Source organism: Lupinus angustifolius, chromosome LG05 (genome assembly GCF_001865875.1).
Source record: "Lupinus angustifolius cultivar Tanjil chromosome LG05, LupAngTanjil_v1.0, whole genome shotgun sequence".
NCBI classification, from domain to species: Eukaryota; Viridiplantae; Streptophyta; class Magnoliopsida; order Fabales; family Fabaceae; genus Lupinus; species Lupinus angustifolius.
Window position 1 is genome coordinate 20,019,701 of NC_032013.1, and position 15,128 is coordinate 20,034,828.

Consider the following 15,128-nt stretch of genomic DNA (forward strand, 5'->3'; position numbering starts at 1 on the left):
ACAAGGTAAAAAAAATGTAAACAAAGTAAAAGGAAAAAAATGTACATAATATAATGAAGGTTAGGGTAGTGTAATTTTTATTTTAATAAAAGGTAATATAGTAATCATACAAATAACGGGTACGCCCGAGAACGAGTATCATAATACTCATACCCGCCCGTATGTACTACAGGTATTTTTAAAAACCTGTTTATAAAACCCGAGGGTACCCGTTTATGACATGTACCCATGCCCGTACGGGTTTTACCCGTGGTTACCCACATGTATCGATTTTTTTGCCATCCCTAAGATAGATCAATTTTACAAATTGACAAAATAAAGGGCAGGAATTTGTGATTTAGGGTTTGAAAAATGTTTCTCAAATGCATGTTGAATCTGATGTACTCTACTACTGTTAATCGGTTAATGCTTCTGTTAATCAATTAAGACCAGTTAAAGTTTTAAGCAGTTGAGCCCAGTTAACCGATTAAAGAAAGACTTAATCGGTTGAAGATAGAGATTTTCAAAAAACTTCAGCTACTGGAACTCATTTTAATCGATTATGACACAAGGTAATCGATTAACATCAGTTAAATTTCAGAATTGAGTATGTTTTTTAGATTTACAATGCATGCCAAGACACTTAACCTATGAATCTAGTCTAGGCAGAATTGCATACTTCTAGCACATAAACATTAAATCAAGAATACATATTAGAATCACAAGGGAAACATGCATTCAACATATATCACATAGATAAGCATATTTATCATGCAAAGGCACTCAATACCAATATCCAAACAAGTAGAGATATTGTTCATCAAGGGGCTTGGTGAAAATATCAGCTAGTTGTTTAGTGGTTTCAACAAATTCAAGCACACAATAACCTTTTTGAACATGACCACACAAGAAATGATGTCTTATTTCTATATGCAGGGTTCTAGAATGCAAGATGGGGTTCTTGGATAGGTTTTTGGTGCTTGTATTGTCGCATTTTATTGGTATCTTTTCTAGATTGAGACCGAAATCCATAAGTTGATGCTTCATCCAAAGGATTTGATTGCAACACACACCGGCGACAATGTACTCTGCTTCGGTAGTGGATAATGCAACACAAGCTTGTTTTTTGCTATGCCATGACACTAAGGAGCTTCCTAATAGGTGGCAAGTTCCACTAGTGTTTTTCAGATAAAATTTACACCAAGCAAAAACAGAATTGAAATATCCTACCAAGGATAATGAGGCATCCCTAGGATACCATAATCCCATTTTAAGGGTTCCTTTAAATATCTCATGATTCGTTTGAAAGTACTAAAATAAAATTCTTTAGGCATAGATTGATATCTCGCACACATGCAAACGCTAAACATAATATCAGGGCGACTCGCAGTTAAGTACAATAAGGATCCTTTCATGTCGCGATATTTAGTTACCTCTACCACTTTAACTTTTTCATTTTTGTCTAAGTAGCATGAGGATGCCATAGGAGTAGATGCTTATTTATAATTTTCCATCTCAAACTTACGAAATAATTCTTTGTAGTATTTTGACTGGTGGACAAATATGCCACTCCTCATTTGCTTTATATGTAATCTGAAGAAGAAGGTAAGTTCTTCCATCATTGACATTTCAAATTCACCCTGTGTCAAATCAAAAAACTCCTTACAAAGGAGGTCGTTAGTAGCTCCAAATATAATATCATCAAAACAAGGGCGGTAAAGTGCCTTTTTGGATAAAGAGCATTGTGTCAACTTTGCCCCTAACGAATCCTTTTTCTAAGAGAAAACTACTCAATCTATCATACCAAGCTTGAGGAGCTTGCTTTAGGCCATAAAGTGCCTTTTTAAGTTTATAGACATGGTTTGGGAATTTATGATTTTCAAAACCGGGCGGTTGTTCGACATAAACCTCCTATTCAACGAATCTATTCAAGAAAGCGCTCTTTACATCCATTGGGAACAATTTAAAGTCCATCATCGCAACAAGGGCGTAGGTTTCATCCTAATTGATACCTTCCTCTTGGTTATATCCCTTGGCCACAAGGCGTGCTTTGTTTCATATTATTAAGCCAGACTCATCAAGTTTATTTCTAAAGACCCACTTAGTGCCAATTATCGGATGGTCTTTTGGTTTTGGGATCAAGTCCTATACATTATTATGTTCAAACTCGTTTAGCTCTTCTTGCATAGCTAAGCCCCAATGCTCATCCTCTATGGCCTCATCCTATGAAGCATAGATACGGATACGTGTATTGGATACGATACGTATCCGATATGTCGACACACATTTTTTATAAAATGTAGGATACGATACGTTCAGGGATACGCGTATAAATTAATAAAAACTACATAAAATATGATAAAATTATAAGTGTAAATCAAAATATTCTCTCCTACCCTCTTTCTTCTCTTCTCTGTTAAGAAATAAAGGTAAGCCATTTATTTATCTTCTCTATTAATACTCAAACATCCTCTTCTCTTTATAAACATACTAAGCGAAAAGAAACTAAGAAGTAAGAAAGATAAGCCTTTTTTTTGTTTGCTCTTCACAACATACCTATGGTGGTAGAGGCAGTAATACTAAGCACCGGCCGACGATGTTATGGATCGGAAAGTACCAGCTATTCGAGGGTCAATGTGGTGTGATGGTAAGTTGGTATGATGTGACCTTTAAATAAGTGAGTGTTTATTGAAAACAAATCTATCTTATCATAAAAACGAATCTATATATCCTATATTTTATTGAAAACGAATCTGATACGTGTCTTGATATTATTTTTTATTTTTTTATTTTTGGATACTCTATGGACGCGTATCTTTTGCGAATCTGAGCGTATCCGTGTCGAATACGTGTTGGACACTGACACGCGAGGGTATTTGACGAATTCGTGCTTCATAGGCCTCATCTATGGTCTTAGGCTCTAATTGTGATACGCAAGCGGTGAAATTACAAAAGTTACGGAAAGAACTATGGGTTACCATCCCCATAGTGATATCACATATTACTTTATCAAGTCGATGGTCTTTCTTGGTTTTCCGCATCCTCGACAAGTCCTGATGGTCCTGATTGGCTTCTTGATCATCCTGATCCTCTTTGTCCTTTTCCAAGTCCTTAGTGTATGCTTTTTCCAAAGCACCTGTAACATCACCAAACAAAACTTTTCTCTTCTCTTTTGGAGAAGATTCGTCAAAATGAACATGGATTGATTCTACAATCATAGTATATTTATTAAAAACTATAAATGTCTTGTTATGCATCGAATACCCTAAAAATATACCCTTGTCAGCCTTTCAATCAAATTTTCCTCAAGCATGTTTTCCCTTGTTTAAAATAAACACTTGCATCCAAAGGCATGAAGATGATATATATTTGGTTTTCGACCTCTCAGAAGCTCATAAGGAGTCTTCAATATTTTAGGCCTAAGAAGTAATTGATTCATGACATAGCAGGTCGTATGTACAACATCGACCCAAAAGTATTTAGGCACTTTGCTTTCATTTAGGATGGTCCTAGTCAGCTCCTCTAATACCCTATTTTTCACATCATCCTGACTACTTGAACTACAATCATCTTGCGTTTTGACCATTAAGCATAGTTTCGTAGACTCCTCCTCATCAGGTGTGCTCGAAGTTGATTCCCCCTCGGGAGCATCCCACAAGATGTATGCTCTCTTTGATTTGAAGTCTCGAGGAGTGCTCTTCTCATATTCAACCCGTTTAAGATAGGTCGGACATTGTAGCCTCATGTGTCCACCCGTCCCACATTCATGGCAAGTGAAGTGCTCTTTTGGGTTCTTGCCTTTCTTGGTTGAGTCTTGCACTTCTTTTTTATGAAACCTCTTGAATCTACCTCTTTTCTTCGAGAATTTACCAAATTTTGATTCTAGGAGATTCATGGTTTCCTCATCTAGATCTGAATCAGAATCGTCATCCTCTTTCTCTTCTTGTTCTTGTCACGTTGTTGCTTTGAGATAGACGCCTTTATTTTCGGTTGTCATTTCCTGTCAAGATATTGCCAAGCGCCCTAACTCCATCTCATTTTCCTAGAGTTTTCCAAATAAGGTAGCTAAAGGCATGGAATCTAAGTCTTTCGACTTCATGATTGCATTTAATTTCGGTTGTCATTTCCTGTCAAGATAATGCAAAACTTTGTTAGTTAATTATCCTTTAGTAAAAGATTTATCAAGGGCAACTAAATGTTTAACAATGTGGATAAACCACTTTTGCATTTCACTAATAGATTCATTTAATAACATGCGAAATAACTTGTATTCATGTGTTAGCACATTTAGCGTAGCGCGCTTAACTTCACTCGTTCCTTCATGGGTCACTTGTAAGGTGTCCCACATTTCTTTCACATTTTGGCACTGCGAAACCCGAAAGAATTCATCATATGATAGGGTCGATGTGATAATGTTTTTAGCTCGAAGGTTATGCTAAACCTTCCTACGCTCATCATCGGTTCAAAGAGTTTTTGGTTTTTCTTTGGATTCATCATCCACCAAGTGGAGTGGAATGAAAGGACCATTGACCATAAATTATCAAATACTCTTACACATATAGGTTACATCTAATCTTCTCCTGATCATTCTTTATTTCCCAAGAGCCATGGCATCAACTTCATTGTTCTCCTCATTTATGTAGATGATCTCATATTGGCTGGAAATAGTGCCACTGAAATAACATTTGTCAAGCAGCATCTTCATGATTTGTTCAAAATAAAGGATCTTAGACCCTTGAAATATTTTCTTAGGCTTGAAGTGTTGGGTAGTAGTAGGTCAGAGTACACCGAGAAGAGGGGGTTGAATGGGTGTCGCATATCACTTACGCCGCATTTCCTATATTTTGCGCAAACAAAAAACTACTGTACTTAATATATTAAGCTTGGTATTAATCGATTACTTTGTGTTGGACTCAATTGATTATGTGTGTGGATAATTGATTATCATGTATTCTTGCAGATTCTTAATTTTAATGGTTTCTTACTACGCAAGTTACCGATTACCAAACCTTATGCAATTAATTGATTACAGAGATTACATAATGATATTAACACAAATTATGATATGTAATACATAATCAATTCACTTAACAAGAATATAGCAAGCAAAAGTAAATGAGATTAGGGTTAGAAAATTGTGCATGAGGAAATTTTTATTCTAGTTCATCCGTGGTCCACTGCAAACTACATCCAGGCCTCCCCTTCTAATCTTTGGAGATTTTTGTTCTTCACTATTGAAACATTGTTTGATACACACAAACTTCCAATAAAAGATAAAACTAATATGCAACTATCTTGGACTCTACAAGCTTGACAACCTCGGTTTAACCTCTATGTCTCGCCTACTAAGATTACTTATCTTTTCTAGATTAGGCCCCATCCAAGTATCGCTTGCACCAAGACCTCCTAGTCTTCATGAAGAACAACAAGATCTCTTCTTGAAGTGATGTTACTCACCAAGATATCAATTTCCTTCATTAAAATAGAATTTCAGTTTTCTTTAGTACTTAATACTCAAATATCACAATGCAATATCAACTCTAAAACTCTAAGAAGAATACTCACAAGAACCTATTCTATATGAGAAAATAATGCAAAGTTTTCAAAAACAGATTTCACAATTTTCAGAAAATAGATTTTTCTTACTTTCACTTCAAAATCAAATCAAGAAAATAAGAACGAATGATTTGCATAAAAAAACCCTAGAGATGCATGCTAAAATTCAAGTTCTAAGCCCTATTCGAAATGTTCTTATTCTCTACACTTTTCTAACGCAACCTATATGACAATGAATGGTCAAAAGATCTTCTTAATATGCAAGATATGAAAATATGAACCTTATGCCACATGGGCAAGAATTTCAGCATTTATACTAATCATATTGATGATGCTATTAATTGATTATTCATCCACTTAATTGATTAACGGACTGTTAAAAGTTAGTTTTTCTCTTACGTCTTAATCGATTAATGGGTTGTTAACATTTAGTTTTTTTGTTACGTCTTAATCGATCAATCGGCTGTTAAAGTTAGTTTTTCTATTATGTCTTAATCATACCGTTGTTAGGTATCAGTGGTTACAATACACCTAGAAGGGGGGGGGGGGTTGAATAGGTGTTGCGGTTGGAATTACCGCTTTTCGCAAATCAACACTTAATGCTGAATCAACCCTATTTAATCGATTAAGGATAAAAGGATAATCGATTATAAGCACAGTCTTAATCGATTAACACAAAAAACAGTTTTAAACAGAAACTATTTTAATCGATTAATAGAAACAGTATAATCGATTAACACAGGAATATTAATCGATTAAACAGAACCAGTAAGCAATTACAGAAACGATTAAATGCGAAACAAATAACCGATAACAGAACGAATACAGAGCTTACAAATTTGTATATCAGAATAGCTTGCAATACAACAAAAGAACAGAATGTATTAGTTAAATCAAATATACAAATTAAATCGATTGAAAAACAGTAAAGAGAGAGAGAGAAACAAATCCTGCAAATCGAATTTTTATCCTGGTTCGTTTGCTGTCCACTGCAAACTACATCCAGGCCTCCCGGCTGACTTGGGAGATTTCCTTCACTATAATCGAATCAATGTAATTTACAAACACATTATCCAATTACAACACTTAGCAAATGACAAGAAATCAAAGAAACTATCCAATGGTTTGACTCCCTTCCTACCGATAAAGAAAACGTTTCTTTCGGCGTAGCCCCAGCCAAAGAATCTCTCGTTCTTTCCTTTTCTTACACTCTAAGCTATGAAGAAACACACAATCTCTACTGGTGATACGACACCAAGAGATTCCCTTTCACAACAATTACACAAGAATTACAAGAGTAATATTAAGCTATACCTAAGCTCAAATACAACATGAAGGCTTTACTCTAATGCACATTTAACACAAACACATGTGAAATGACAAGTATTAGTTATGAAAACAGAAGTTACAGAATTATAAAATTCATGAAAAACGCATCAAAAATATGCATGAACATGTGAGGGAAAACATGAGAGATTATAACATGAAATGCACTCAATCCTAAAGCAAGGAATCTCTCATTTCTAAACTCACTAATGCAATTAACAAATAGATGCAGCAATTAACACGTAGAATGCTCTAACTCTCTAATAAATGCAACATGCAACTTATGAGATTAATTCTGAAAACGCAGTTTATAAAGAATCAGTCCAGAACCCCAGATAATCGATTAAATACCTTCTTAATCGATTAACGGGACTAAAAATCATAACTGATTCTGTTTTTCAGTTTTTCAGTTTTAACAACTTAAAAATCAGTTAGGTTAATCGATTAACGTAAACCTTTAATCGATTAACTGCATTACAAAAACGTGTTCCAGTGGCAACCACTTTACACAGCAGTTGGGTTAATCGATTAAAGGTATGGTTAATCGATTAACACTAAATAAAATATGTATTTTCAAATAGAAAACATCAAATATGTTATGCACTTAGATAATACATGTTTGACACTTAGTTTTATGCCTAGAATGCATATATACATGTATTTATGTAATGCATGAACATATTATCAAATGAACATATCTCATGGATGAAATGATTTAAAGATAAATGCATATGAGACATGTTTTAGGTGCCCTAAGCCTTCGACTCAACTTAAACTAGAAACTAGTCTAAGCCTAGTACCAAATAAAAGACTCAAGCACGTTGGATTGTTGGTTATCTTCAAGCACTTTTAGGCACACATTGTCCTCATCAAAACCATGACGTTCAAGGAGAGCTTTCCAAAGTGTTCCTCTTGACATGCACACTTTCAACCGTGTCTTAATCGATTAACACACCATTAGCATCAGGTTGGTTAGCTACTGCAATTCACGATAATCGATTACACATAATACTTAATCGATTATACTGATTGAAATATTTTTCTAGATGTAAGTTAAACTACCTATATCATATGCACATGTTATACATAGTCTTCCAAATATAATATCTTTAATGCATAATACTATGTATGTGAATTCATGAGCCTACTTATCATATGATATCTAGATGTAATTTCTCAATTTTAATCTTATTTAAATTAGGCTCTTGCGAGACCCCACCTAGGTTTACTTAACCTAGAGCCGATCTAAGGCAATCAACTTAAGACTTCTAATAAAAGTAAAGCTTACAATATCCTAAGTCTATAGATACAACCCTTGAGTCTTCGGCTTATTTTTTTTTTTTTTGTATGATCTTCAACCTTACTTGCATGTCCATTGTCTTCATCAAAACTTAGGTTAGCATTAAATGTGCAAGTCTTAACTCTTTGTGCTTTCATGAAGTTGTTAGATCAAGAAAAGGTATTACTCTAAGCCATAGAAAATAGGCATTAGATATCTTGGCTAACACAGGACTGTTAGCATCCAAACCTGCTCTCACTCCTATTGCTAAAGGAATTTCTCTTTTCCAAGATTCATCTAGTGCATACACTAATCCTAGTGCTTACAGAAGGTTGGTGGGAAGGTTACTTTATCTCACTAATTCTAGACATGATCTCAGATTCTCTGTCCAGCAACTAAGTCAATATATGAACCATCCAACTAATGCTCACTATCAGACTCTCACACTCATACTCAAACACATTAAAGGGAATCCTGGTCAAGGCCTTTTTTATCCATCCAATTCTGCACCTCAACTGAAAGCATTCAGTGTTTTTCACTGGGCCACTTGCATAGATTCAAGAAGATATGTTTCTGGATTATGTGTCTTTCTTGGAAATTTTATGATTTCATGGAAATCCAAAAAACAATCCACTACGGCTAGATCGTCCTCTAAAGCAAAGTACATGACACTTGCAGACACTACTTGTGAGCTTCAATGGCTAACTTTTCTGCTAGACTGTTTTCACATCTCTTTCATCAAACCTTCCCTTCTCTATTTTGACAATAATTCAGCTTGATACATTGCAACTAATTCTATGTTTCATGAACGCACTAAACACGTAGAAATATACTGTCATGTTGTTCAAGAAAGATTACAAGCTCATCTTTTCCCCTTACTTCCCATTCCTAGTAAAGAACAACTGACTGATCTATTCACCAAAGCATTGGACACTTATACTTTCTCTTATATTCTTCCTAAGCTGGGAGTTGTAAACATTTACTCTCCATCTTGAGGAGGGATATTACATAAGATGGATTATTTATCAATTAGAAAGTGTAATAGGAATCATGATGTAATTTTCGGTTTTGTTATTATTTTCATTTTTGGTAGTTAGTTAGTAACTAGCATAACAATTTCTTTCCTTTTTCAGTTATTGTCTAATAGCTTGTATATAACTTGCCCATTATGGCTTGATGATTAAATTCAATGAAACAGATGATGAATTACTCAAAATCCAATAAAGTCAAATATAATGTGTTTGGGTTATAGAGTGCATTATTGGGTCGATAAGTTTAATTTTCCTGGGACAACTTCTAGGCCCAACTTTTACCCTAATTTTTATATTACTTCTATTCCTTATACATTTTACTATTCCACCGACATCATTTTTGTCAACAGTATCAACCATACTTTATTTATTCCCCTATCACCCATGATAAGAATTATGAACCACAACACATGACCGTCACAATCGCATCACATCGTAATTACAGTGTGATATTGAATAACAATGATATGACCGCATCGAATCACAACACACCCACATCAGACCGCATTTGGACAGTTGTGCAGCATCAGGCTGCAAAGCTATCGGATTGAGCAGCATCAAACTGCATCGATTTCAAAATTATATTTGTACTCACAAAATAATTCACACTGCAACGATCACAATCTGCATCATAACGACCGTAATAATGACAATCATAGTAATCACAATCGCGATCACAATATGATTACAACTGCAATTTAAAGCATTGCCTAACACTTTCAATATCCCATTCTCTTCCCTAAGCTTCTTCCAAAAACTTGCAACCACTTCCATTAGTATGCAAGTTTCTCTTCTCTATATTCACTATATGTTTTGTCTATTTCCTTTAATAGAAGATTTTGAGTACTAGTGCTTATGGTAGTGAATATGGTAGGGGCGGTAAGGTATTTAACTACCCAAGGAAATAGGATTGATGTGAGATGGAAAAATCCTTGATTGTGTTAAACTATACTCTAATTGTTTTAAAGTTGCAAAAATCCTTGATTGTGTATAAACTAATTCACCCTGCTCCTCTTAGTTTGATATGTTATACTTAGAATTGGTACTAGAGCTTAGGTTGGGTAAGATACTCCTAGATCCTACACTCTAAGATGGCCTCTAAATAATTATTGGGAGTAGGTTCTAACAACAATCATCCTCCAAGTTTTATTGGAGAATGCTATGACTTATTGAGCCTGTGATGCTAGAATAAATGGCTCATCTTTATATCATAGCCTATTAAGATTCACCTACGTGAACCCTAACTCATCAACTAAGAAGTCATTATTGTTATCAACCCACATACAATAAAAACCTGACATCTAAAACATTGTGTAATCTAATTCTCATATTTGTTCAATCACCCTAAAGGATGATATGTTCGCATATATTGAGTTTCTATCTTTTGCACTTGACATGTGTAAAGTTCGAGCAACAAGAGTCGTATCACTATTTTGCATTATACTTTTATCATCTTGTATTTTTTTATAAAATGTGAACCCGTTAATTAAGTAACCACTGTAGGATAAGACATGAATACTTGGACAATTGGCTAACCATTTCAATATTTCAGAAACCAAATGTGCATTTATATTCAACTCATCATCAATGTGAGTTTTTAGTCACTTTATGATTGACAAATTATGCTCTTTGGAAATCCAATTTTCATTCTTACTTGGGTATGACTTCCTTAGCATCTCCTTGTGTCTTTCCAATTATGGCTCAACCTCGTCGACATTATGTAAAACATATAAATGCGCTTTCTCCAATTCGGTTCTTCTTATAGTCAATATTTCATTCCCATTAATATCTTCACCAAATATGTTTTTGCATACCAAGGCTTTGGAATGCCTATGAAATCACCATCGGTAAGGTATCCAGTACAAAAATCAAGAGCTTCTTCAACAACATATCGCTCGATAACACAACCTTATTGTCTTGATCAGTTCTTCACATACCCTTTTAATGTCTTCATATAACGCTCAAAGGGGTACAACCATCTCATATAGGAAAGGCCACATAGTAGTTTCTCTCGAAAAAAAAGAATGCTTAGATGAACCATTATGTAAAAAAAAGAAGGTGGGAAATACCTTTCAAACTCACACAAAGTCAAAATAATTTGTCTTTGCAATGCAGGTAATTTCTCATGGTCAGTCACTTTTCTAAAAATTGCCTTGAAGAAGAAGCATACCTTAGTTATGGTTCCTCGAACCTTTTTAGGTAAAATTGATAGTATTCCAATAGGCAAGAAATGCTCTATAAGTAAATGACAATAATGAGACTTAAGACCTTATAACTTGAGGTCTATCATTGATTCGACATTCCGAATGTTTGAAGAGTACCCCTATGGAACTTTAACACCATGAAGAAATTTACAAAATTCTATTTTCTCCTTCCTCGACAAAGTATAAGTTGTTGGAGGTAGAAATGTACGTTTTCTCTTCATTATTGGCCCCAATTCCTTTCTTATTCCCATACTGACCAAGTTCAACCTTGCATTCAAGCCATCTTTGGTCTTAACAGGGACACTGAGTAAGATACCAAGGAAATTTTCAAACACATTTTTTCAATATGCATAAAATCAAAGAAATGTCTTACATATAATGAACTTCAATATGTTAATTAAAAGAAGATTGACATTTTCTTCCACCCATTTGTGATAATTTCTTCTGCAAAAGGTTTACTGAAGTTATTATTTAAACCCTCAGCATTTGAAATAATTGGTTACCCATTAATGGCAAAGGATGCATGCCAAAGATGCCAAAAATTTTGTTCAAAAATGTGGTGCATGCCAAAGATCTGGCGGAATTGGGAATAGAAATGAAATGCCCTTGCAAAATATTTTGGAATTAGAAATTTTTGACTGTTGGGGCATTGATTTCATGGATCCTTTCCCATCATCATCTTCAAATGAATATATATTGGTGGTTGTTGACTATGTTTCTAGATGGGTAGAAGCATTAGTAACACCAAAAACGGATAGAAAAACAATTATAATTTTTTTGAAAAAGAATATTTTTACCCACTTTGGAACACCAAGAGTACTCATAAGTGATTGTGGATCTCATTTTGTAAACTCTCAATTACACAAGGTTTTGGAATTTTATAATGTTAAACATAAGATAGCATCACCTTATCACCCAAAAACCAATGGGAAAGCGGGAGTATCCAAAAGAGAATTGAAAAGAATCTTAGAAAATATAGTCTCGTCGTCAAGGGAAAGACTGATAAAAAATGTTGAATAATACTTTATGGGCATATAGTACTGCATTTAAATCACCAATAGGTCAAACTCCATACCAACTAGTTTATGACAAAGCTTGTCATTTACCAGTTAAATTGGAGCATAAATCCTAGTGGGCACTTAAGTTTTTAAACTTTGATTTAAATGATACAGGAATAACAAAAAAGAATCAATTACATCAACTACAATAAATGATGTTCCAAGCCTATGAATCTTCAAGATTGTATAAAGAAAAGGCTAAAAAGTACCATAACTCTAAAATTCGAAGAAAATATGCATGCCTCAGCCGGTTGGCTTGTGTCAGGCTTGAGTCTAACCGAGTCAAGGTGGTGCCAGATCAGCTAGGCGGTCCTGTTTGTCCACGCCAGGCTGCTTAGTGAGCAACTTCTTGTTTTGGTCCATGCACTTAGCTTTCCATGTGTGCATCAAAAGTGGCTTATGTGGACCCCTCCTTGCTTGACTATTTTCTGAATTTTTCTTCTCTTTGATTTTTCCTAAAAAAACTTTACACAAAGATTGGGAAAAGAGGTGGACAAATATATAATCAACCTATGACAATTTATGTAAAAAGTGTTGAATTAAGTTGGTTTTGCGTGAATTACATAGGATAAGTGCCATGAAAAGTGTATGAAAATTAGGTATTTTTGGCAATTATCAACTCCCCCCAACTTAAGACTTTGTTTGTCCTCAAATAAATGGTAAAGCTCATCCGAATTTGTCTTTGGCTAATTTTTAAGATTAGATTGACATGATTTCAAATTTTGCTTTAGCATGCTCAAAGCTTCCAATGAGATTTTTCAAGATTTGTGATTTTCACACATAATGCTTCAAAACTCAATCTTATGCTTATGTTGATAAAAAAAGTGTAACAAAACCAAAGAAAATAATATTCAATCAAAAACTGTTCGTTATGCACACAAGTTAAAAAATAGAACGTTTCAAGGGATGTAAGTGTTTCACTCAATTTTCTACCATTTGCATTCAGTAATTTGAATTTGGCCTTTGTCTTACCTATTCTCTTAAAATTGAATTTTCAATCAAGGATCTCTAAGGACTTGTTTTCGGTTGTAATGAGTCTAGGCTTGAAAAAATCATGGGTTTTATTGGATAAGCAAAGTTATTTCAAGAGAGCAAAACTTTTCACGATTTTTCTCAATGAAGCACTTCACTCTAATTTTTTCATAATTTCTTTCCCAACCTTTTAGCTTTTTGAACATTGACTCTTTTTCGCTTTTTTATTGTATTTTCCAATTTGTTTTTGTCTTTCTATTTATTTTTTTTTGACAACTTTAGTTGTTTTTTTAAGAGATTGAAAAATCTTTTTCACTGTTCCTTTTTAAGAAGCCAAGCTCGCCAATTCCACCCAACTTATTCTTTTCAAACATTTAAAAAAATTCACGCTCTCTTAATTAGAACATTTTGTTCTAATTTTAGTTCATGGATTTGTTTGAAAAAAATAATTTACTTTGTTTAGCTCGAAGGGGCTTATCAAAGGATGACCCTATTTTTGGTTAGACATTTTGGCCATTTTTGGTTCAACCAAAGAATAAATATGCCTTGATCATTTCCTATCAATCTTATGCAATTAAAAGAACTAAAGACAAAAACAAGTTTAATTAGATACAACAAATCTTGACTTCACTCTTATTCACATGTGTTTGGCTCACTCCCTTACTTGGTTTGAATTTTCACTTTTGTTTTAAAAATGTTTGCAACAATCATGTTACACAATATTTAAAATTCTATTTGCACAAAAATTTCTTGTTATGTCATTATGTGATTTTTCACAAAAACGTTTTAGGCTTATATCTCATTTTGCTAAATGAAAGCTTAAGATATGTTCTTAGCAATTTTTATATCATGTAATCTTTGTCAATATATTTTGTTTAGCCAAATTCAATTCGGTTTTGAATTTTTTTTGAGTTTTTATGGACAAATAAATTACTTTCTAAATAAATGTACATCCTAAAAATTATATAATTTTCACATATTCATCAAACATGTTCCCCCTCTTTAAAAGATGGATTGTCCTCAAGCCAATGAAAAACTTGTTTTTGGAAGGAGATGTTTGATGAATATGGAAAATTAAAATTTAAACACAACTAAATAATTTTTTTTTGCAAACAATTAAATCACACAATATATTTTAAATTAAATTCGAAACAAGAAAGAAAATAACTAACCAACCACTGGGTTGCCTCCCAATAAGCACTTGTTTTAACGTCATTAGCTTGACGCCTGTTTTTCTATTTGTAGAGGTTATTCTGATGCATTTCTAATGATCGAGCCTAATTCTTCACCCCAAATATGATTTTAACCTCTGTCCATTCATAGTCCAATTTTTTGCCACTAACTTTTACTTTCTGTCATTTACTTTCTGCATCTAACATATACTTTGAGTCACTTACTTTTCCGCAAGTAACAATTTATTTATTGCTTTATTTTTTTATTCTTTTATTCTTTGTCCTTCGAAATAAGTGGTATGGTTAATTGCTAACTTCATTCTTTTGTTCATTTTATTATTCTTTGATACCAACCTTTTGTAAGAAATGGTATGATTAACTTAATAAAATGAGACCGACCTTTATGGTATGGTTAAAAGGAATCCGAAAAGAGAGTAAATAAATAAAGTCACGAATTAAATAAATTGTTCATCACTCATCACTCTAAAATAAATAAATAAACTGGCAACAACTCGAATCAACCTTTCAACAAAGTGATACATTTTATTGTT